The sequence below is a fragment of the Sus scrofa genome, chromosome 18, assembly GCF_000003025.6.
Source record: "Sus scrofa isolate TJ Tabasco breed Duroc chromosome 18, Sscrofa11.1, whole genome shotgun sequence".
Classification (NCBI taxonomy): domain Eukaryota; kingdom Metazoa; phylum Chordata; class Mammalia; order Artiodactyla; family Suidae; genus Sus; species Sus scrofa.
Window position 1 is genome coordinate 37,172,301 of NC_010460.4, and position 23,148 is coordinate 37,195,448.

The 23,148-nt window shown below is 42.4% G+C and overlaps 1 protein-coding gene across 10 annotated transcripts in view; it reads left to right on the forward strand.

Moving 5' to 3' along the window:
- The window catches only part of ELMO1 (engulfment and cell motility 1), a 581,070-nt gene that overhangs the window by 417,275 nt on the left and 140,647 nt on the right, over positions 1-23,148 (forward strand). Inside the window, exon 1 of one of the 10 annotated variants that reach the window (XM_003484036.4) lies at positions 46-22,863. The exons of the other annotated variants lie outside the window; for them this stretch is intronic. The gene's annotated coding sequence lies outside the window, so the exon portion shown is untranslated. Of the gene's footprint in view, positions 1-45; positions 22,864-23,148 lie in introns of those variants that run through there. 10 annotated transcript variants of the gene reach the window in all.

The following is a 23,148-nucleotide window of genomic DNA, read 5'->3' on the forward strand; positions in this document are numbered from 1 at the left end:
TGTGTGTTAGAATCACTGGGGCGGGGGTGGGGTGGGGGGGAAGAGGGGCTGGGCTTTGAAAGCTCTGTTATCCCAGAGCCCGACGGCACCATATGCCAATTCAATCTTTGGGGTAGAGCCAATGTTATTGATAGATTTTTTCCAAACATTACGGTAGCTTGGATCACTAAGGGTGAATTTTGTCCATAGAATTACATCAGTTGACATAACGTAACACATATGAATGACCCATATATATGGCGTGCATGATGAAGAGCTATGTCTGTTGGTCTGCAAGTCCCAGGTTCTCCCTGATTCTGCTCTCCAAAGAGCTCGATGCCTGAAAATTAAACGGAAGAAAGGGGGGGATACCAGTAGTCTATCACTCTCTCTTATGGTGGTTGGGATGATCTTTAGTTGAAGTAATAAATGTCAAAAGACTTGGGGAAGCAAAATATTATATGCAAGTTGGAAAGCATTCTTTTTGTAAGCCAACAAGATAAATTCTGTCCATGAAATGTGAGTCAATTGCCCTTTTCAAAAGAAGATATTTTTTGACCATTATGTTTCAAAAAGGAATTAAAAAAAACCAAAGACGTGAAGCTATAGGCCCTCATTTAAGTTCTGAACTGAGTTAAATAACTCATTTACCCTTGGCATAAATAAGGTTTAGGCTGAAATGTTGGCAGTGTCTTTTTCCAAACAACTGTATGAGGTACCTTGGTTTTCCACGTGACCAGTCATGGGTAGCAGCCTAAAACTCAGCCAGGTCCCATGGTTTTCCTGTACTTGATGGCTGGAAAGTGTTAAGGCCTCTCCAGCAATTACCTAGTTGCCCAGATCTCTCCAGGGATGGCTGGATATTTGTACGTTTGTTCATTTGTTTTTGATTTTTTAAATTGTGATTTTGTTCATAACATTAGTGTTAACTCAGATGTTATCAAAGAGACATTAAAAGCCGAGATCAAGTGACTGGCATTCATTCTAGTTTCCAAGATGGAAGAAACTAATGATTTGAAAAATGCCATCCCTCTAGAGCAAAAGCACTCTTTTAAAACGTCAGCTGGCAGCATGACAAGCAAAGCATGCATGGTAGAGGTTAGAATCTCAGGCTCGCAAATAAGAAACCATCCCTTCCTTATATAGGAGAGGCTAGGCATGGGGCGAACCCAGGCCCATCAAACAAAGCTGCAGCTGCCTCTGGCTAAGCTACCAGCTTCTTCCGAGTCAGTGGGTGAAAAAATCTCAGTTAGGGAGAAATAGAGAGCAGGATGGAGAAAACATCCTGAGAAGTTCCCTGGAAGGTTATCCTTGGAAAATAGCCACTAACCAGTCACATCTCCTGGATTATGGTGGGGTATAGAAAAGCAATTGTTTGAAAGCTCAAAGGCAGTGATGGCGTGATTTAAAAAGGGAACTATGTTTGCCCCCCAAACTGCTTCCAGCTTACTGACTTTCTGTGCATGCTTTTCAGGGGGCCATTAGATATTCAGACGTCCCCCTGCCAGGCCAGCTCAACTTCATAGTGGTGCAGACAGCACTCTGTTGGTTAGCTGAGCTGGCCTAGGGAATGAAAGGTGGTCTGTAACTCTCACCATGAATAAACATGAATCTCCTCATTTGCATGAGGCAGGTGACTGTAAAATATCTTGGAGCAAGTTGTGAAAGGAGGCTTTGTGCATCCGTGCCCAGGGGAAGCTGGGGAGGACTCGGCGTTGTTTATCTTCATTAGAATTCCATCTAGTGCTGCTGTTATTGATCTGAACCCGGGGCCTGGTGTGCTTAATAAAGGAGGTGTACATTTTAATTGAAACATGAATATTTAAGGAGGGGAAAATCTTTTAAAGAGCCCTAATATAGTAGGAGGTTACCATTTTTCAGCTGTCTAGGCCATTTAGGAGTATTTATTCAAAAGGCTTCTCATGTTTCGCAGAGGTCTTTGAGTTTGGCATAAAGGAAATCACATCTCTTCTAGTAGCAAATGTATTATATGAATAGATTTATTTTTTCCTTTGATGTTTTCCCTTGGATAGGTAGCAAATGGTTTGTGTGTGTGTGTGTGTGTGTTTGAGTGTGTTTAAGGTGTTCTCTTAAGGTAGTGGTACCCTTTTTTATGTCTTTGCCACTTTCTGTTGGACAGTAATCATGGCATGTCCTCATCAGTATCAATCATGCTGCCCAGAGACAGCAGAAAAGCTAAGAAAGAGACCGACTGTACTAATTATTTTCTAGAGGTGTTTTTTTAAATAGATCCTAGTGTATGTCCTTTCTAAAAAGAAATGTATTAATTACAGGCAACATGGTCCTGACCAAGGCAGGGAGGCCACTGTGGGATGAGGTAGTATTTCTCAAACTCGTTTGAATAACAGCCCCACCAAGAAGCTTTTGTAGACATCTTTCCCTTAACCACCCTCCCCCTGAAACTTTAATTATGTAGATACAATATCTGCTTATGTAATGTATATACACCTACGCTTTATACATTAAAAGGCTCAGATTTTTTCCTCCTCCAAAAACCAATTTTTTGAAATTTTTTTATGATAGTTGATTTCTAACGTTCGGTCAATTTCTGCTGTATAGCAAAGTGACCTAGTCATGCATATATCTAAAGCACCAATTTTTGTCCCTGGGAGCAATCTCCCTTCTCCCACTGAGAATGCAAAGTGGAGAGGAAAGAACCCAGGCTGAGAGCAGCAAGAGGGTCTTCTGACAGTCCCAGCAGTGGCCCCTTACCAGCAGTATGACCTTGACCATGTCCAATAGCTGCCAAGTTCTTTCCCATCTAAGATGAGTAGGAATAACAACAACAACAATAACAATAATAATAATAACAATGGTGTTTCCCTGAGTCATGGTGAGAATTAGGCCCTCAAAGGTAGGCTTTGTAAGTTGCCCCATGCAAATGGGAGGTGCTGATCACAGCAGACAAACAGTAATTTGCACTTGGTTGTGCAGCATAATTGAGCTGCTTTGATTAGTTCAAATATCCGTAAATATAGATTTTCCCCTACCTCAGTATGAGGAGCCACCAAACTTTGGTTTGGATGCAAAAGGGGATTTTGAGCACGGTGGGGACAAATTTCTGAGGGAGGAGGAAGTCCTCTTGTACAGGGTTGCGGGTGATGAGGGATGCCCCTCTCCCAGCTGCCCACAGATGTACTGCAGGTGATGCAGGAGCTTAGCCAAAATCTCAGAGGATGGACACCCTGGTCATTCAAAGGCCAGGTCCCCCACTGCCAGCTGGATAACCTTGTGCGAGGGATTCGGCCCTGTCGGCTTCAGATTCCTCATCTGTAAGATGGGGATGGGAACATTACCACGGCTGGGCGGGTGCTAAGCCCTGGACCGTGTCGGGCACATAAACTACTTAGCTGAGTCTGGCCTGGAGCAAGCACCAGGTGGCACAGGGTTCTAAATGCCTCTGAAAAGGAAAAGGATATCATGGCAAGGCTGGCAGCAAACATTTTCAGAAAAAGTAGACAGGCTTCTCTCTAGAATTTAGTAATTAATGTAATAGAATGCCCATCTCAGTGTGCCATCTTAGTGGTCCCAGCTACACAGGGTGTGTGCACGTTTTATGAAGAAACAGGTGCGGCTGTAAAGTGGTTCATTTCCAGGGACTGTCCTGGCCTGGTGCCACTAACAGCCTGGCCTTGTCTCCTCATGAAGGGGTTTTGTATGAGGATCCCTGAGTCATCCAGAAAGAATTAGATTTTGTTGACTCTGTTCTTATAATTTCAATAAGAAATGGTTAAACTGTTTAAAATCTGTTTAAAAGTTGACTGATAGGTTTAGTTGGCTGAAAACACTGCTGACGTGTTTTGCTTTCTTGACATTTTTTATAACTGGAGCGTTTATAAAAAACGATATTTACTGTGATTGAGTTGCACAAATAATTTTGGGACAAGCTTGACAACAACAAAGACACATCTTGGGGGTTCCTTTATGCACACGGTCTGGCTTAAGGCTCTTCTCATTTCCAAAGCCTTCCTAGAATCAGTGTATCTTTTTTTAAATGTGTGCCATGTGGAATTCCCATTGTGGCTTAGCAGGTTAAGAACCCAACCAGTATCCATGAGGATGTGGGTTTGATCCTTGGCCTCGTTCAGTGGGTTAAGGATCTCGCATTGCTGCAAGCTGTGGCATAGGTCACAGATGCAGCTTGGATCTGGTATTGCTGTGGCTGTGGTGTAGGCCAGCAAGCTGCAGCTCAGATTTGACCCCTAGGCTGGGAACTTCCATGTGAAGCAGGTGTGGCCACAAAAAGGAAAAAAAAAAGTGTAACGTGCTAAATTGAGACTTGCCAATTTTGAGAAGCCAAGAATTGATAGGTTCTTCTGCTGGACAGTGGTGAGACACATCAGTTCCTTTTTAAAATATTCATATCTTTTTATTGAATTATAATTGACATACGGTATCATATTAATTTCAGGCATACAACATGGTGATTTGATATTTTTACATGCTCTGAAATGACCACCACGATATATCTGGTTACCATCTGTCACCATATAGAGTTCTAACAATATTACTGACTTTATTCTCTATGCTGTACATGACATCCCCATGGTTCAAGTGCAGACCATCCCTGAACATAATAACAGCCACTCTTTCAGTTAACTGCGCTTTCTAACTCCATTCAGTGACTTTTGGCACTTCTTTTCCCTTTTATTAACTACACTTTGGGGCTCTGTATGAATTCCTAACTGGTTCCTATGACCTGAATTCCATATTCCATTTTGGATTATGTGAGGGATTTGATAATGGCACAGAAACCATTTTATTAGTCTATGTCCAATTAAAAGGACATTACCTACCTATTAAGTTAGGCATAAAGAGATTTAGGCATTTTAAATTAAAGGGCAGATGGGAAACAGAGTTGGCTAGCTAAGAAGAGTACCATTAGATGGGAATCTCTCAAGAAATGCCAAGTCCTTTTTGATTGAAAAGAAAATGTTTATCTTGTATTTGTGAAGTAAATTGTGTTAAAAGGGAGTTGAGAATGCACTTTTACAGAGGGATGTGTTTGCTAAGGTAGAACAGAAGTGCATAAGGTACTGTCATGTGGAGGCTCCTTCTTACCAGCTGAGGGTACCAGATGTTGAGGTGTGGTGGGGGATGGAGGGCAGAGAGGGAACCTAGATAAGATTAGAATGAGACAGTGGTGTTTTTGCTAAGACTTCAGTATAAGAGGTAGGAGAAGTTAAGAGATCCTAAGTGAGATTTCCAAATATGCCCTGAAAGTATAACAGATCTTGGGGCTGGGGGGTGAAAATATGTCTTTAATTATTTAAACGTGCATCATTCAACTGCTAGTTTACACTATGGACATGGCTGTGCAGGTGTTGCAAAATCATGCTTTTACATCCGAGCACCCAGATTATCCACCTTCATTTTCCCCAATAGGAGCTAAAACATTTGCCTGCCTGGTTATGCAGATGCTGGCCTGCCTACTCCATATCCAGGCATAGATATAAGCCACTGGGTCTAACAGATCAAAAGCAGGAGCGAAGGTTGAGAGCCAAAAAGAGATTACCAAAGTAAGGCTCAATTAAAAAATGTATTATTGTTGATTTACATTGTTCTGTCAGTATCTGCTATACAGCAAAGTAACCCACTCTTATATCTATACACACTCTCTTTCTCATATTATCTTTCATCACGTTCCATCACAAGTGATTGGACATAGTTCCCTGTGCTGTATAACAGGACCTCATTGGCTCAATTTTACAGTAGTTTCTCTAGCCAGTTCTTACAGGGAGAAACATCAACATGGAAACTTGAATTTGAAAGATGAGAATTCTAAACTACTAGTTTCTTCTTTTCCTACCTCCCTCTCCCTTTTCTTTTGTTGTTTCTATGTATTTTCCATGCAGTTCTGATAAAATTAAATATAATAGTGAGTGCTCAGTGAAACTATGTGGGAGGAAGTCATTTAGGCAAGGAGTCGACTCAGATATCCTTCCCACACCTGGCCAATGCCTTCTCTAGGAAAGTTCTGAAGCCTGCCAGTATCCCTTTGGACAACAACCCATTGAGACGCCCTTCAAGTGCTCCCTCTGGTCTATCCTCATGAATACCCACACCTAGAGCTTACCACAGTGAACTGCAGCTGTCTAACTCAGATTTCCTGTGAGTAGAGTCCTGCTTTTTCTATATTCATGGGATCTGCTCAGGATCTGGGATATAGAAAGTATTCAGCATAACTACCTCACAGCACCTATAAACAGCCCGGCCATGTCAGCATTCCACTTTTGGTTACTAATAAAATCTACACTTTAGGTGCTATCCATTCTTTCAACAAATGTCATTGTGTGTCCACAACACAGTCGATACTGCTCCAGGCACTAGGAAATCAGAAGTGAAGAAGACAGGTGGTTCCCGCCCTCATGAAGCTAGTGGTCTGGTGAGTTTTTATTTGGCAGTTTATGGACTAGACCCTCTTGAGAAACCATCAGTGTAAGTCACCTGATCATGGTAAGGTCCTCCACCGTCCATCTCCTCATTGCCTTGGTTCAGATATTCTTCTTCTGTCCACATCTGGTAGACTGAGTGGCTGGTTGCAGTTCTTCATTGTTCCATGGGACTGGGATATCTCCACATCCTTGCCAAGACCTCATGGTGAGTGCAGCGTATTTCTTCTGTCCTTCAGCTTCAGACTTGGCCAAGTGACTTTGTTTCAGCCAATGAAATGTTCATAGACATGAAGTGAGCAGAGGCCTATGACTTGGGTTGGGCTCTTGCATTCTGCCTTCATCAAGAGATGAAATAAAAACATGAACATCCTCTTGCCCCCTCATTGCAGGGGCAAAGGAGTTACAGTTTCCCTACCTACACCGCAGAATTATAGCTTAAAACTCATAGACTTATGAGAAGAACTTCTCAGCGATGGGATTATTTGTCACTCAGCATTAGTGTTACAGTAGCTGCTTAAGAAACCAACTATAGCAGTAACTTCCCTCCCAGCTTCGAAACCTTGCCACTTTCCAAATATCCTCCAGCACAGATCTGACCATATTATTCTTAATTTTGATCCATCTCTGGCCATGCATTGTCTGCCTTATAAAGTGTCATAACCTTAGCAAGATGTTCAGAATTCTCTTTAATTGTCTACCATACTTTCCCTGCCTCATCCCTAAATCTTCATCCTCTGCCAGAAATGTCTTCCTCCAGCTTTCTGTTGAAATTCTACTTTAGGATTTTGCACCAGGACCACCTCAGTAAGAAGGTTATAGTCTCTCTTTCATTAAGAATGAAATTCTGCACCTCTGCCCCCAAAGCATGGAATTCAAAATTTCTCTCGGAAAATGTCTTCGAGCTGTAGAATAGGAGTGTATTTATAAGTCTATCTTTGTAAATTAGGTAAATATGCCCTTGGAAACATGAACAATAGCTTTAAATCTTGATATCCTACAGGTGTTTTTAAAGTATAATCTGCTCAATTATTTGGGGTTAAATATTGAATGAATGAATTCCAGAAATGTTTAATTCTCTCATTAGTGATATTTGCCCACCTGGCCAATCAGCTGAATTAATTTATGCTATTTTCATGTGGGATGGTCACTGTCATTCAATCCCTAGTGACCACAGGTACTAAATATTCTGCAATTCTACAGAATGAAGAATTTTCTTGCCCCAAATTCCAACAGGCCTTATTGAGAAACACTTCTAGACCCTTCATTCCAAATCCCTTCTTCAAATGTCAAATCTTTGAGGTCGTTACAAACTGACATTGTCACCCATGTATTAGGAAAAATGAAAATTTTTTTCCATATCTTTAGCTTCGTAGAAGATGGATAGAAAGCCTCAAAAGCATTGAAGAGTTGCAGAATAAACAGATTTTCTCTTTTCCAGGGAAAGTGGTTGGAGCCCCTAGTTATATATTTTTTTAAAAATCCCTGTTTTATTTTTTCACCTTCACTCTTTCTTATATCACTCTTAGGCCTGCTTAACCCACATGCCCTGGACATTTGGGGAATACTCTATTCCCTCTCAAGTCTTTGTTTCCAGACCAGTGGGGGAAGCCATACCAATAATGGTATCTATTTTTTTTTTTTTTTTTTTTTTTTTTACCAAATGGCCACCAAGAGGCCTTCCAAGGCAGAGGACAAATGTGCCTTCCAGCAGCCATCCCATTTGAATGACCACTCTCTTCCCAAGCACGCCCAAGAAACAGGGGCCGGTATATAGCATGTCAAATAGTAAACGTGAGCCCAACATGCAAATTGCAAAAATTATCTTTTGCATTTTACCTTTATCTCCTCAAATGTTCTTAAATTAGAAAAAAAAAATGTTTTGGCATTCTTTGTCCTCAGAGTAGGAAGATTTGATTCTTGCACAGTGATTGTGTGTTTTAAGCACTGGAGGTAATCAAGTCCCTTGAACTTTTCAGCTCCTGATTTCCTTATTTCCCTTTCCCATATCTGTTTGCGTAGCTTGGCTGGATCCGAGGTGTAGGGCATATGGCTTTTTGCCGCTTGAGCTGCCACAGAAGAAAATGTCATTGGCATATAATGCCAGATTTCCATTTTTTGAATCACAGAGCATGGGGTTCTGTCTGAAAGCTCCCAGGCCACTGTGTGTTCTTAAAGCAAAGGCAGAAGAGGATAAGAACCACATCTCAGAGATGCTCTTCCTATGAAAATGTGTCTGTCGTGATAAGAAATACATAAAATGGTGATGCTGTTGCCCTCAAATGTGTTAGAAAAAGCTGCTTGGCTTGCTTTAGTGGGCACTGGGAAACCCTGGGTATTTGCTCCAAGCCTCAGTGAAACAGATACCAGTTAGTCAAGAATGTAGAGTTATTTTTGAATTTTCTCAGACAGATAAAATCTGCTTGTGCACGTCCTGGAAAACGTAAGACTGAATAAAAGATATTGATGGTTTTTTGATGCAGTGTACCAAAATTTTGTATTCATTACATTTTCAAGTTATAAAACTCTTTTGGACAGACCTGGCTGATTAAAAAAACAAAACAAAACCCTGAAGCTGCTGCAGACACAGCCTCAGGCTTGGTTTCCCACCCTCACACCCCCGTTCCCAACCCCCCTCCCATGGTTGAGGGGTGTCAAGAGAAGGGTTTGGAAATTCACAAAGAAAGAATTTGTTCAATCAGTAAGTTCAATAAATGAAGAGTATAAACCCTGAACCCAGGGAGTGGGATTCAAACCCTACCGCCATTATTTCCTTGCTGGGTGATCTTGGGAGGATGAATTCCCTTGCTCTATTTCTCGGTCTCTTCATCAGTGAAAGAATATAGTTAGAGCTAAATATAACTGTTGTGAGGGTTAAATCAGCCAACATGAACCTGATTGTCTGAAATGGACAGTATTTGATTGTTTTTGAATTGTTGCAAAATTATAAATTCTTTATGGCTTATCCTAATATATATATAAAGCACCTGGGCCATTTTCATGAGGACTACAAGGTGCTCCAGGAAGACATGGTTTCTAGTCCAGTTCTGACCCTGGATGGTTCTCCTACACCTGCACTCACCCGCCCTCCTCCTTTTCAGACAAGGCAGCACCTGAGGCGGATTCCTCCTCCTGTACTTTGGATTCTCTCCCGTCTCCTCTGCTCCAGGACTGCTCCATCAGAATCCCTTCTAACTCTTACATCATTAGTCTCATCCTCTTAGATGCTACCTGCTCACGAGCATCTAAACGTACTCAAGTCTCCCAAACTTTAAAAAATAAATAACCCCTTCTTGGAGTTCCCATCATGGCTCAGTGGTTAGCGAATCCGACTAGGAACCATGAGGTTGTGGGTTCGATCCCTGGCCTTGCTCAGTGGGTTAAGGATCTGGCATTGCCGTGAGCTGTGGTGTAGGTTGCAGACAAGGCTCGGATCCCGTGTTGCTGTGGCTGTGGTGTAGGCCGGCAGCTACAGCTCCGATTAGACCCCTAGCCTGGGAACCTCCAAATGCTGTGGGAGTGGCCCAAGAAATGGCAAAAAGACAAAAATAAATAAATTAAAAAAAATAAAAACCCTTCTTGATCCTCTATCCACCTCCAGCCTGGGTGCCTCTATTTACCATCTTTTTTCACTTCACTTATTAATCCATGGCAACCTGTCTTCTGCCCTCACTAAAAATGTAACTAAGCAGAAGGAGAGAAGTTATGACTCTAAACAAGCACTAAATTATACTGTCAATACTTGAAAAGCTCTTTAGCCACAAAAGCCATCAGTTTTGACAAAGTCAGGAATGACCTCTAATGGACATTTTAAAATCTCTGTCTTATTTGCTTCCTTTGCAGCACTTGGCCCTGTTGGCCACTCTTTTCTTAGAAACTATTTTACTGTGGCTTTGGACATGAACACATACACAAGATGTGTACGTGGTACACTGTGTGTGTGTGTGTGTGTACACATATATATGGATCAATGATAATTATTTTACTTCCTCTTTTATGTATATATGGAAGAAATAAAGTAATTATTGTCGTTCCAGTTACTAGTGATATTTTTAGACAAAAAAGTTAAAAGGTAACTAAAAATATCATTCAGCTCAAGAAGAGAAACATGACCCTAAAATGCACTAATACACAATCTGAATACTTGAAAACCTCTTTTAGCCACAAAAGACGTGATTTCTAAGAGCAAATGGAGATTGAGAGGAATCATTGAGTTGTTCTCATTTAAGACTTGAAAGAAGTCGTATTGTTATGCATCTCTGCTCTGATGAAGAAGACATCAAAAATTTTATAAAGATAAATCTTTTATCCCCTTCTCCTTTATACTTATTGGCATCTTCCCTCCTCCCTCTTCAGTTTCTTTTCTTTAGCCTAAAAATCTCTCCTATCCTTAAAAATGTTTTTTCACCCCTCGTCCTCTTTCAAGTTCTTTACAGTTTCTTTCTTACCTCCTGCACTGAACTTCCCAGGAGAGATTGCCATCTCCTTGCCCACTTCCTCCACTTGCTGTGGTTTGACATTCACCCAAGTCCACCTACTGAAATTGCTGCATTTGGGTCCGCAGTCACCTCCTGAGTGTCAAGTCTGATGGCTTGTTCCATGTTCCTCATGCTCCTTTGCCCTAAAGTATTAGCTTGTGTCCCTACCTGGGCCTCCTGGGATCCTCTCCATCCCTGGACTCCCAGGGCACTGCCACCACCTCTCACTGACCCCTTAAACTAAGGCATTCCCCAGGCCTTCTTGTTTCTCTCCTGTCACCTCCTCCTCCCCTCCCACAGTCTCATTTCCAATCATCCGTCACCTCTGGGAGTGGCACCTTGTCTCTTAGAAGTGGAACCTTGGAATGATTCCTGGCTTTTCCTCTCCTCTTCTCCTAACAGGTCCAGATCCTCTGGATCTACCAGTGTAGGAAAAAGGGTTGTCTGGCTGTTACCGCTAGTACCCTGCTTCCTGCCACCATGACCTCTTGTGGAGACTATGCTTGTCTCTTAATGTTCTCCCTGAATCTGGACGCAGCCCATCGATGAGTTCTCTTTCCCCTAGCTGCCAGAAATACCTTTCTAGAACATAGGTCTTCTAACAACACATCTGTTCCCAAAAACCTTTGGTTTCCTCTTCTTGCAGTGTGATAACCAAGCTCCACCAACCTATTGCAAACCACATTTCTAAACAACATGCCCGCTGCACCCTAACACACCCCTACTAACCTATAGTGAATCATATCGATGGCTCCCCAAGCACACCTCGCACAGCCAAGTCTCCATCCTTATCCGTGTTCCCTCCACCAGGAAGACCTTTCACCCTTTCTGTTGAAAGACCTTTCACCCTTTTTATTGAAATTGTGCCCATTGTTCAAGGCCCCTCCCATGGGTTCTGCAGAGCCCTTTCAAGGAGGCAGAAATAATTGTTTTCATTTAGGTGCACTTTTTTTGGGGGGGGCAGGGTTTCTAGGGCCACACCTGCAGCACATGGAAGTTCCCAGGCTAGGGGTCAAATCGGAGCTACAGCTGCTGGCCTATGTCACAGCTACAGCAACGTCAGATCCTTACCCCACTGGGCTGGAGCAAGGATCGAACCTGAATCCTCTTGGATACTAGTCGGGTTTGTAACCCCCTGAGCCACAATGGGAACTTCTAGCTGCACTTGCTTTTTCCCTTTCTTGTAGCACTTAACATGCATGGCCATACATTGAGTTTGAAAACTTCTTTTAGCCAATTAACTTGCTTCTAAAGGTCCCAACCACCCTTTGTCCCCCCTCATAGCTGCCCAATGCAATGCTGTGGAATCCTGGAAGGACCTACTAGAAACCTTGCTCTTAGATTATAGTTCATTATCTGCACTCTCTTCCACTCTGCTTTTGAGAATAAGGACAAATTCGGCCTCACCTTTCTATCCCAAGATGCCTACCAAAAAAGTATACAGGTGTGCAACAAATGTTAAGCAGATTGAGTTTTTAATCTAGCCATTAGCAGGTGGTGGGCAGAGAAGCCAATTAAAAAAAAGAATAGGAGTTCCCGTCGTGGCGCAGTGGTTAACGAATCTGACTAGGAACCATGAGGTTGCGGGTTCCGTCCCTGCCCTTGCTCAGTGGGTTAACGATCCGGCGTTGCCGTGAGCTGTGGTGTAGGTTACAGACGCGGCTGGGATCCTGCGTTGCTGTGGCTCTGGCGTAGGCCGGTGGCTACAGCTCCGATTCAACCCCTAGCCTGGGAATCTCCATATGCCGAGGGAGCGGCCCAAGAAATAGCAACAACAACAAAAAAGACAAAAGACAAAAAAAAAAAAAAAAAAAGAATAGGTTAATCATGTTTTAAAAGGAAAAAGCACATCCCAGAACAAACTTTGCAAACTATAGAACAAATTCCAGTGGTTTGTGAGGTTGAGTAACTCCCATCCTCCCCTCCCTTGTCTATATCAGGCGACAGACCTGGAGTTCCTTCTACAGAAAGAAGATGAGAAATTGGCACCCACAGTGACACTAAAGGGCCCCTTGCTACCACTTTGCTGGCAGAAACCTTGACATTTCAACAGAATTTTAAGAAACATGTTGGGACAAACTTCCTCTTGGGAAATTCACCAATTGACCTCATCTATAAAGCCATGCAATATAATGCAGCAATTTAGAATCATAGACATTCCAGAGAGAAAAATGAAAGGTCTTCCTATAGATGTTCATTTTGTTGTTATTTACAGTGGCAAGAAAATGGACATTGACCAAGCATTTCAGCATGAGAACATGATAAACTAATTTGTGGACACTTTTAATTATGTGTCAAAATTTTCAGTCATTTAAAATGACATTTGTAGAGTCTCTAACTATAAGAAACATTTTAAAAATATTATATTAAATGGGGGAGGAACCGGGCTGCAAAATTATATCTTAACCAAGTAAAAATGCAAACTAAGAAGGTTTGTTAAATTTGGAAAATTGTAACCGTGTTTTCTTCTTCATGATGTGATTAACTGTCATTTTTCTCTTTTCTCTACTAAATATGTAAGTCCTTACAGTCAAATTAAAAAAAAAAAAACAACTTCAAAGTTTGGGGGTTCATGCTGCTACCAAGCTCCGGTTGTGGTCTGATAAGTGGTCTTGGTCTAGAGGGTATTCTTTGACTTCAACAGCTCCTGTTATAAATTCAGGCTAAGTTTGTTTATTTGTCCTTCAGATAAAGCATGGGGTTGAGCCAGCTGTGCTGGCCCAGCCAGGGCCCTGCATCCTCAGCCTGAAGTTGATTGGTGCTAAGATCAAAACCCTCGGAGGCTCCATTCGAGGAAGTCTCATTAACTGGGAAAAAGTTCTGAGCAGATGTGACATCTTTGAAAAAATGAGCCATATCACAGACGGAGCTGGGCCCAGCACCTGGGCTGCTTGTAAAATGGGTTTTCAAAGGGGAGGTTTCTAGACTGCTTTCCAGCGCATCCTCTTCTCACTCAGGCTGGAGGTTGCAGGAGTGGGAGGAAGAAGGGATGGGAGACAACCTGAGATGAGTCACTGAGATGTTTTCAAAGACATCTTCAGCTCCTCACTTTATCCATGAGATTGGGTAGAATGACAGAGGAGTACTGAGAAGGATTTGTCACTGCAAAGGTTTGCAAAAAGATTCTGTAGTCTTGGCTAAGGTATCAGAGACATGTAGAGATGGTATTCTCAGTGTTGCGTTAATAAATCTGACTCTAAGGAGTTCGCAGTATTGGGGATAGCTCTGGAAAGGGATAATTACAAAATAACATGACACGTGCAGTAGCAAAATCCCATACATTGTATGAGACTAATTCACAGGAGGGATTGTATAGAAGAAGGACTCTACTTTGGAGGGTTTTAATGTACGAATAGAAGCTTACCAGGAAAGCTGAACAGAATTAACTGGGAAGAGACATGAAATATAATGAATACCTAAAAATAAAACTTAATAAAAGGAGCACTATTACATTGAAGATAATAAGGCTGTATTCTTGGCTTCCCAAGACTTGAAAGAAACATGAGACAACATACATTTATAAGTACTTTCTAAACATTAGTTGCGTGACTGGAGACCCAATTCCTCACTTAAAAACTGGACTTTTTTGATGAAATATATTTTTTCAGTGTATGTATAGAACAACTGAGGTGTCTGACACACAATAGATTCCCCCCAAATAGGGACAAGAGCACTTATTCATGGTTAAACATGTGTCATTATTTGAAATATTTGCTTCATAATTCTCATGCTTGTCACTGTATTAAGAGAATTACAGGCAATGAATTTTGGAAATCATGTTTCATGTTTGCCTAGGGATGGTTTGCAGGTGGAGCATTTTTGCATGTAAATGGATTGGTTATTGCCCTTTGGGGGCCAGTTTTTATTTATATTATCAAATTAACTCCTTCCTGCAATTACTGGCTTAAAAAAATGCAGGCAAGTACTGAGCAATAAAATAAAATTATGTTTTAGTCTGAATTTAATTGCTGCACAAATTAGGTTGCAAAGCTCATTCTTTGTGAGAGTTGGGAATAACCTGTTAATATCATCTGCCTAGGGGTCATGGTTCACATTTCAAAGCTTCCTCTAATTGGAAGTATACTAGAGAACAGTTTGCAAGCAATCTGGCTCTTACAAGCTGATAATACTGAGGGACTGAGTTTAAGAAGAAGCCCGTCCTTATGGTGGCAATGCCAGTTTGCCATGAGTTGTTTTCCTAGAGAGGTGCTGGGTTGTTGCTGATATTGAAACACTGGTTGTTGCTGGGTACATAGTTGTAATGTGACTGGCTGCTGACAAAGCTCGCTTCTTTATCAGGGGACAATGTAAAAATAACGGAGTTTAAATAGGACTCACCCTAGATTTTCATATGGTGACCCTCTTGGTCCCATGGGTGTCCTCATCTTGTGGTTTCATATCTGGCTCTGTGCAGACCTCTTGGACTTTCTTCCAAGCCCTCCAACTCCTGCTTTACCCTCCCCCTTCACATCTTAGAGCCTGACCTCCTGGAAGTTGACTGACTACCACCTCCCTCATCCTCCCTCCTTGCCTGAACGAACTGCTTCTACTTCTTGGTTTCCCGCTTGCTCAGCCAACTCTCCTTCTCCTTCATCCCTGGTTTACTCTGTTCTGCAGTCGTGTGATCCCTGTTCCAAAAGGAGACCAGAACATACAGGTCATCTGTGAATCTATGAGCAGAAAGAGGAGAGAAAGTGAGGGCATCAAATGTTAACCATTTGGTAAAACAATACATTTAATCTCTACCAGCTGCCAAGAAGATCAGAAACTAATTTTTTTCTCAAAAGGTAGACTCCTTTGCGTGTGACATCCTTTGTTTTTCAGAATTGGGAGAGGTTAATTTATGCATTAGGTCTGAAGACCAAGAAGAATGTGATGACAGCCCAGAAGCATCCCTTTTCCTAATGGTGAAGAAGCTGTTTCCCATTTGGCATCACTTAGAGATTATCCTACCATTGGCCCAGTAGCTTTTTGCCACCATATTGCAGGTGGATATGCTTGGCAAGGCTGAGCTGAGGATTTTGGCATTTTCATTTTTCCTTTTTGGCATGATTTTTCATCAGCCTACAATTCTGGAATGCACTTCCATGGTATATTTGAAAAATTTGAGTTGGCAAGACCATAAACTTTCAGAATCCACCAACTATTCCTTTAAAAGCAGTCAGAATTATAAAGGATGCTTTATATTGAGCCTTGCTCTTCTGGCCCCCGTGTTCTTCTCAGGTTAGCTCACTGCATTTGGACAAGTCCTTCACGTCCCAAGGACTTCTAGACCTTGACTTTTCGAAACCTACAAATGCAAATCATGGTGACCACCTGCCAGAGGTCTGTGCCCTAAAAGAAGGGAGCAAAAATGCATAGATTGGAGACCTTCTTATAGACGGGTTTGCATTTTGTGAATCTAGTTTTATTTCAGTGTTTGTGGGTTTTGCTTATATTTTCGGCATTTTTAAGGGAATGTAAGAATAGCAAAGTTGAAGGATATACTTCTATCTATGAATGCCTCATCATGAGTTACAAAATATGGCTTATTCTTAGATGCTAATGGAACAGTCTTACCTGCTCCAGACTCCTTGCTTATGGGCACTCTGAAGCATACTGCAGTACACTGCTCATGGTGCTTCACAGACAGACACCTAACTTTGAATCTTGGGTCTGTCACTTACTGGATGGTGACGTGGACATTCTACTTATGTCATGGATCTTAGCCACCCTTGCTAGAAAAGGGGTCTTACTATCATATCGGCCCACTGAAGCTCTGCACATGCATTTTCTATTATTTCTGTCTTCTTCCCATAGACGTTGAGGCTATATCACATAGAGCTTAGCATCCTGGGACCCAACGATAAAGTAACATTAATGCAGGCTTTGTAAATTCTGCTTATGATCACCTCATCATGAGGGTGAAAAAAAAAAAGCAGCTGCTTGGGTATGAAGATTTTTCTGTGGAATATTATTATAATTACTTCCCCCTGGGGATAAAAAGATGGGTAAAATTATCCTGACCATGTATAGCTGAGGGTTTGCATATGTTTTGATTTTAAAATGAACCATGTAAAAGTCAGAGCTAACTATATATACCAGCCAGCCCAACTGACTAGAGAAATCTCTCTCCAATGTCTCTTGAATGAAATAATGTTATTAAACAGACCAACTGCAGTTTATACTTCTGACCCATTAGAACCGAGTGCTTATTCCTGACCTCACACCCATGGGGCACGTGGTCTAGTCCGGTCTGTACTGGGCCTGATTCTGTTAGGTGGGCGTGAAATGAAGTCAGTGTGTGGGTGTCCTCATGTTCCTGGGCCTGGTAGGGACAGAGGGTATCTGAAGAAGGCTAAGACGTAGTTGGAGGTGAGCTTCGTGCAATATACACCCTACTTGTTTGGAATTGACTTGCAGCTCGTTTTGACCCTAATGGCTCTCTCTTAAGAATCAACCAAACAGGAGTTCCCGTCGTGGCGCAGTGGTTAACGAATCCGACTAGGAACCATGAGGTTGTGGGTTTGGTCCCTGCCCTTGCTCAGTGGGTTAACAATCCGGCGTTGCCATGAGCTGTGGTGTAGGTTGCAGACGAGGCTCGGATCCCGCATTGCTGTGGCTCTGGCGTAGGCGGGTGGCTACAGCTCCAAATCGACCCCCTAGCCTGGGAACCTCCATATGCTGCCTAGCCTGGGAACCTCCATATGCCGCGGGAGAAATAACAACAACAACAACAACAAAAAGACAAAAGACAAAAAAAAAAAAAAAAAAAAAAAAAAAAGAATCAACCAAACAAAAATGGGACTCAGTGTAGCCACGACATGAATGGAGGAGGTCATGCCCGCTACATTCATTGCCAGTGATGAACATGCACGATGATAAAACAGTGCCCAACTTGTGGAAGTAATTTGTTAGGGACCAGAAGCATTTGCTATTAGCACCACCTCTTTATAATTCAGTAAATGGAATCTTCTTCAGCTCTCTTTTAAATGCCCAGTATAAGTGGTGTTCATTTTGGTTCAAACCTGTAGGTAGATTGAAGGAAAATTTTGACAGCTAGTTTAGAAATCACAATAGTCACAACATTTTCTGATCCCCAAACACCTGTCACCTAATGGAATTTTTTGTTGTGTATTTATTTTGAACGTATGGCAAATGTACATGACTTACATCAAATTTGGCGGGAGTTCCCGTCGTGGTTCAGTGGTTGACTAGTATCCATGAGGATGTGGGTTCAATCCCTGGCCTTGCTCAGTGGGTTAAGGATCCGGCATTGCCGTGAGCTGTGGTGTACGTTGAAGACGCGGCTCGGATCCCATGTTGCTGTGGCTGTGGCATAAGCCGGCAGCTACAGCTCCGATTCAACCCCTAGCCTGGGAACCTCCATATACCCCAGGTGTGGCTCTAAAAAGACAAAAGACCAAAAAAAAAATGGCAATAATACATTTTACAAATCATGTTTATGAAAAGGAATAGAATTTAATTAGCTTGAATCTTCCCCAGGAAAATGCAGGACAAATGGTACTAACAGTGCCTACCCGGAGTAGAGCAGAGAGGATAAGCCATAGTGTGGGGCGAAATGGAAAGAGACTTCTTCTGATTTTATTCAGATGTCCAGGCATGATTTTTCCGATATTGGATGCTGTGATTCCCTTCTCCTATCTGCAGACAGCACATAATAAATCTGAATGTGTTCAGGAACCTGATGATATGCTACCAGTAATACATTTTGAGCCTCTAGAGTCCAGGTTCATGAAATGTATGATTCATACCAGTTCTTGGGAACTTGACAAGCAGAAGTTCAAATATCAAGGCAATAAAATCTAGGTTTCCCTTTTTTTGAGATTCATCAGCACTTCTCTAAATTGGTGTATGCTCTTTTTTAAAATCTTATTTTATTTTTATTTGAGTATAGTTGATTTACAGTGTTGTATGAATTTCTGCTGTACAGCAAAGTGACCCAGTCATAGATATATAACCATTCTTTTTTTCGTGCTATCTTCCTTCATGTTCTATCCCAAAAGACTGGATATAGTTCTCTGTGCATTGCACCGCCTAGAAAGGGAAGATTCCCCAGTAAGACCAGGTTAACTAACCCAGCCTGTGATCTCGTAACGAAACTAGTAGACAGGAATCCATGGGGAAATTTGGGGAAGACTTTTTCTAGAGATTCTGTAGCTATTCTGTATAAAGTGACCCCTCTGGAAATGTACGTGAAGCTGTTTATTTTTCAGAACTAAAACCATGACTAGCTAGGTGAACCAAAGTGCCTGTTTGCTAGCTTTTGCAGAGATGAGGGGGGTGGATTCTACTGAAAGCCAAAAAGTATTCTCTGTCTACCTTGCAATTTTGTCTTAAAAATTAATTCTCTAGGAAAAAAAAATAACCCAAAGAAAATTTATGATTGCTCTTAGGGTTCAGGATAATATATTATCTACCTGTCTTCTTGCTGGCAGGTCTGATAGCATCTCTAACTAGCTGGTGAATCTGGTCTTTCAGAAGCTCACCTATTCTTTTTTCATTTGCCTGCTCACCAGCATTGCTACTGGGCCCCAAACTGTGCTTTGGGTACCCATCCTCAACATGAAAATTGGTAGTTAAAGGATAGTGACCTTTTTCTGATGTAAATGGGTCCTTTGGGATGGCTTGGAGTGGTGAAACCCCCACTCTCAAAAAAAATGCCTTTCTCCACCTGGTGCATTAAAGCTTAAGTTAGGGTTAGTCTTTTTTTTTTTTTCTCCTTTATTTAAGCCTCCCTTAGCAATGATTCTCAAACTGGTCTATATAAGAATCCCCTGGAAATCTTGGGAAAATGTCTCTAGAGTCCTCCCCTGAGACTGTGGCTTAGGAGGGATGCAAGGGGACCCTAGGAATCCGCATTTTGCTGAGAGCTCCACATGATTCTGATACAGGTGGTCCCTGGAGATCACACTTAGAGAAACTGGAGCTCGCATCTTTTGGTGCACATCCCAGCCCTGCCGCATTTTATCTTTAGAACCTGGGTCAAGCTATTGAACTTCTTATGCTTCCATTTCCTCATGCTGTATAGCAGGGATGCTAATAGCTTCTCACAGCATTGTTGTGAAGATTAACTTGATTCATCCAGATGAAATGCTATCTGGACTATTAACCACTTAGTAAATGTTAGCTAGGTCAGTCCAACAAGTTATGCGTGCCTTGAAATTAACTGTTTTAATCAGATTGATATCCTATTAACTTGTTCAAGTCACTGGGGGAGTTACGGAGGTGTGTTGGGGAGCGGGGACAGGCAGTCATTTAGTGAAGGACTTCAGTGACTTATCATTTCTCACAGGAGAAAAACCAGACTCTGACCATGATCTCCAGGACCCTGCAGGTCTGGCCTGTGCTTGTTCTCCAAATTCATCTCACCCTATCCTTTTCATCACCTTCACCCCGATCAGCCACATTTGTCTTTTTTTCAAGTTTTCAAGGACGCTACCCTCCTTCCTAGGCCTTGTGCATCTAGGCAGGCCCTTTGCAGGTATCATTCCTAATGTCTGAGACACTGTTCCCCTCACTTTCAACTCATTTAACTTTTATTCTTCCTTTAGATCTTCGCTGAAATATCACTTCCTCTGAGACATTCTTCCTTACCTCGAAAGTCCAGTCTTTTCATGATGTGTGCTCATTGCACACAGCTCTCCTTCATGCTCTGTAAGAAAGTTACATTTTCAGATTTTTTTTTGTGTCCTCTGCCAGGGTCATCGTGCCATAAGGCAAAAGGCATGGCAGTTTGTTTTGTCACCTGCACAGTGTTTAGCATAAACACTTACTAAATATTCGAACAAATGATTACATTTTGATTGAGGGAAGACCTGGTTGGAATGGCATGGTTTGGTATAAAAACAGTGGCAAATTGAACAGTCTCAGGAGGGTGAGAGGGAAAGAAAGAGTAGGTGTCCCCATGGCAGAGAAGGGTAGACAGACGAGGTTAGAAAGTTTCCAGAAAGATAGTAGCAAAACCCTGAGATATCCAGGGAGTCTGGACAGAGCAGAGAAAGATGGCTGGGTGCCTGAGAGGCAGAGCTTGTGTAAGAATTCCTTCCCAAGCTCACAGTAGCACGAGGAGACAAGATGGAAAGCCAGGACATAGATTCTTGAAAGAGAAAGTACAAATCAAGACCTTGGGCCAGAGCTGAGCACTTGGAGACAGATGGAAATCGGATTTGGACAAAGAGTCGTTTAGGAATAAAGGAGGCCTGGGGCTTCTCTTGCTTATTAGGCACCGGGTGTGCGGTAATGAACAGTTCACTTTGGCTCTAAGAACCAGAGACACACGAAGAGCTGGTGTCAGCTCCCTCCCAAGCCTGGTCTGTGTTATTAATAGTTTAAGGGCACCAGGCTTGTAGAGACCTTTAGGGGAAGGATCTCCTTGAAATTCACAACAGTGGGACAGAGAATAATTCCCTTCTCTTTAAGTGAAGCCAGAATCAGAGCCTTCTTTTTACTTACCATTTTCCCTCGGTCTCTATTATCAAGGGTCCGTTTATTATTCCACAGACCTCACCATCTGATCCCCATCCTGTGTTTGACCAGGCCATGCAGCCTTTCTTTGCTCAGTGGCGGCCCCTGCTGTTAAAGAGAAAGATTGCAGCCCATCTAGAATGTGACATTAACTCTGGTCAGGCAACCAGAAGAATTCGGAGCAAGCAAGGGGAGGAGAGAGGGGGAAGCAAATGGTCTGAGGACATTCCCAGGGGGATCCCCATGTTCAGGGCGCCTTGGTGAAATGCTAATACGGAGAAGGATCTGAGCCTAAGTGCTTTGTGCAAGCTTTTTTCCCCAAGGGTCCCTGTTTAGTTGCTTCATTCCAAAGGTTTGCTGGGAACCACCCCCACAGTGCTCTCCAAGAAATGCCATTGGAAACTTTTATGGGGGGGGCTTATAGGGCTGTTAGATGGCAACTATTTTAAAAGATGCCGTACTAATTTTTGAGGTAGCTTACAGTAAATTTGAATTAGCGGTGGCGGCTCAGGAGAGGCTGTGTGTGTTTGTTTACATCCTGAGTGGAAATCAGAGTATGGATCCTCCCATGGGAACCCTGCTGGGATGCACTCTTGCATGAGCGCATTTCTGGGACTGTGAGCACCGTTGGTGCGTGTGTGCCATGTGTCCAGAGTGAGGCCGTTACCTGACATTTCTGGACAAAAACCGTTGTGCAAAGAGAAGGAGGGAGAAAGCAAACTCACAATCAAATAAAAGTAGGGAGAGGGGGAGAGATGAGATTGCAGTTGATTATGGGTCTGGCAGCAGATGTTCTACACGAATCCAACTCGCTGCAGCCAGTCTGTTTCCATGGCAACAGAATCAGTAATTATTGAGCCCAGGCCCTCCCCCTTTCTTTCTCCCAACAAGGTGGAGGCTGATGAATATGAACTATCTCCGGCCCATCACCAGCACTTTCTTCTTCTTCTTCTTCTTCTTCTTCTTCTTCTTCTTCTTCTTCTTCTCCTTCTTCTTCTTCTTCCTCTTTTCCTTTGTTTTTAGTTCTTTATAAGGAAAGTGGGAATATTGAGAGCACTCAGAAGCACTATATCATTATTGATGAAAGAGCATAGGGCACTAAAATTAAATGAACTTATTGTTTTCTCTTGTGCTACTCCAAGAGAAAATCTCTTCCTTGAAAAGCCGATGATCTCTGAAGATGCTAAATAAATGAGCAGGAGTTTCCCTGAAATGGAAGCTCCCTTTGATTGGCTGATCTTTCTGCGATTCCTGCCAATCGGAGCACCCCTGGGCTCCAGCTCCATAAACATAAGCAAAGCTACATGCTTATTCTTCTGGACTTGAAGTGTATACCATTCAAAGGTGTGCGGCGGGTCTCCATTCACATGGCTCAACTGGAAATCTATTTCGTGAACAAGCTTACTCAGGAACCATCTGGTATTCCAGCACGTTGCTCTTCAGGGGGACGACTTTAAGTCTTTTGGTGGTGACAGCGGCTTAGAAGCAGTATTTGTAGTAGGGAAAGATGGACTTACGGGAGCTTGGTGAGTAAACCTCAGTCTTACACATCTGTCTGCTGGTATTAGCAGCCTGAGCTAAAATGTAGCTTTGTCCTATTGTCTGCCTAGAAAACCGTGAATTGGAACAAGAACAGGGAAGAGCAGGCATTCTAGGGTTCCCATGATGTGTGAGCCTCTGTGTTCCAAAGGCTGCGTGCTCTGCTTGAGTGTGATCAGATTTGTAGTTGACTGTGTATTTGGTTTGTCTAGTTAGGACCATTGTGAAGAGTGGAGTTTTGCTGTCTCTCCCTGGGCACTGATCCATTTCAA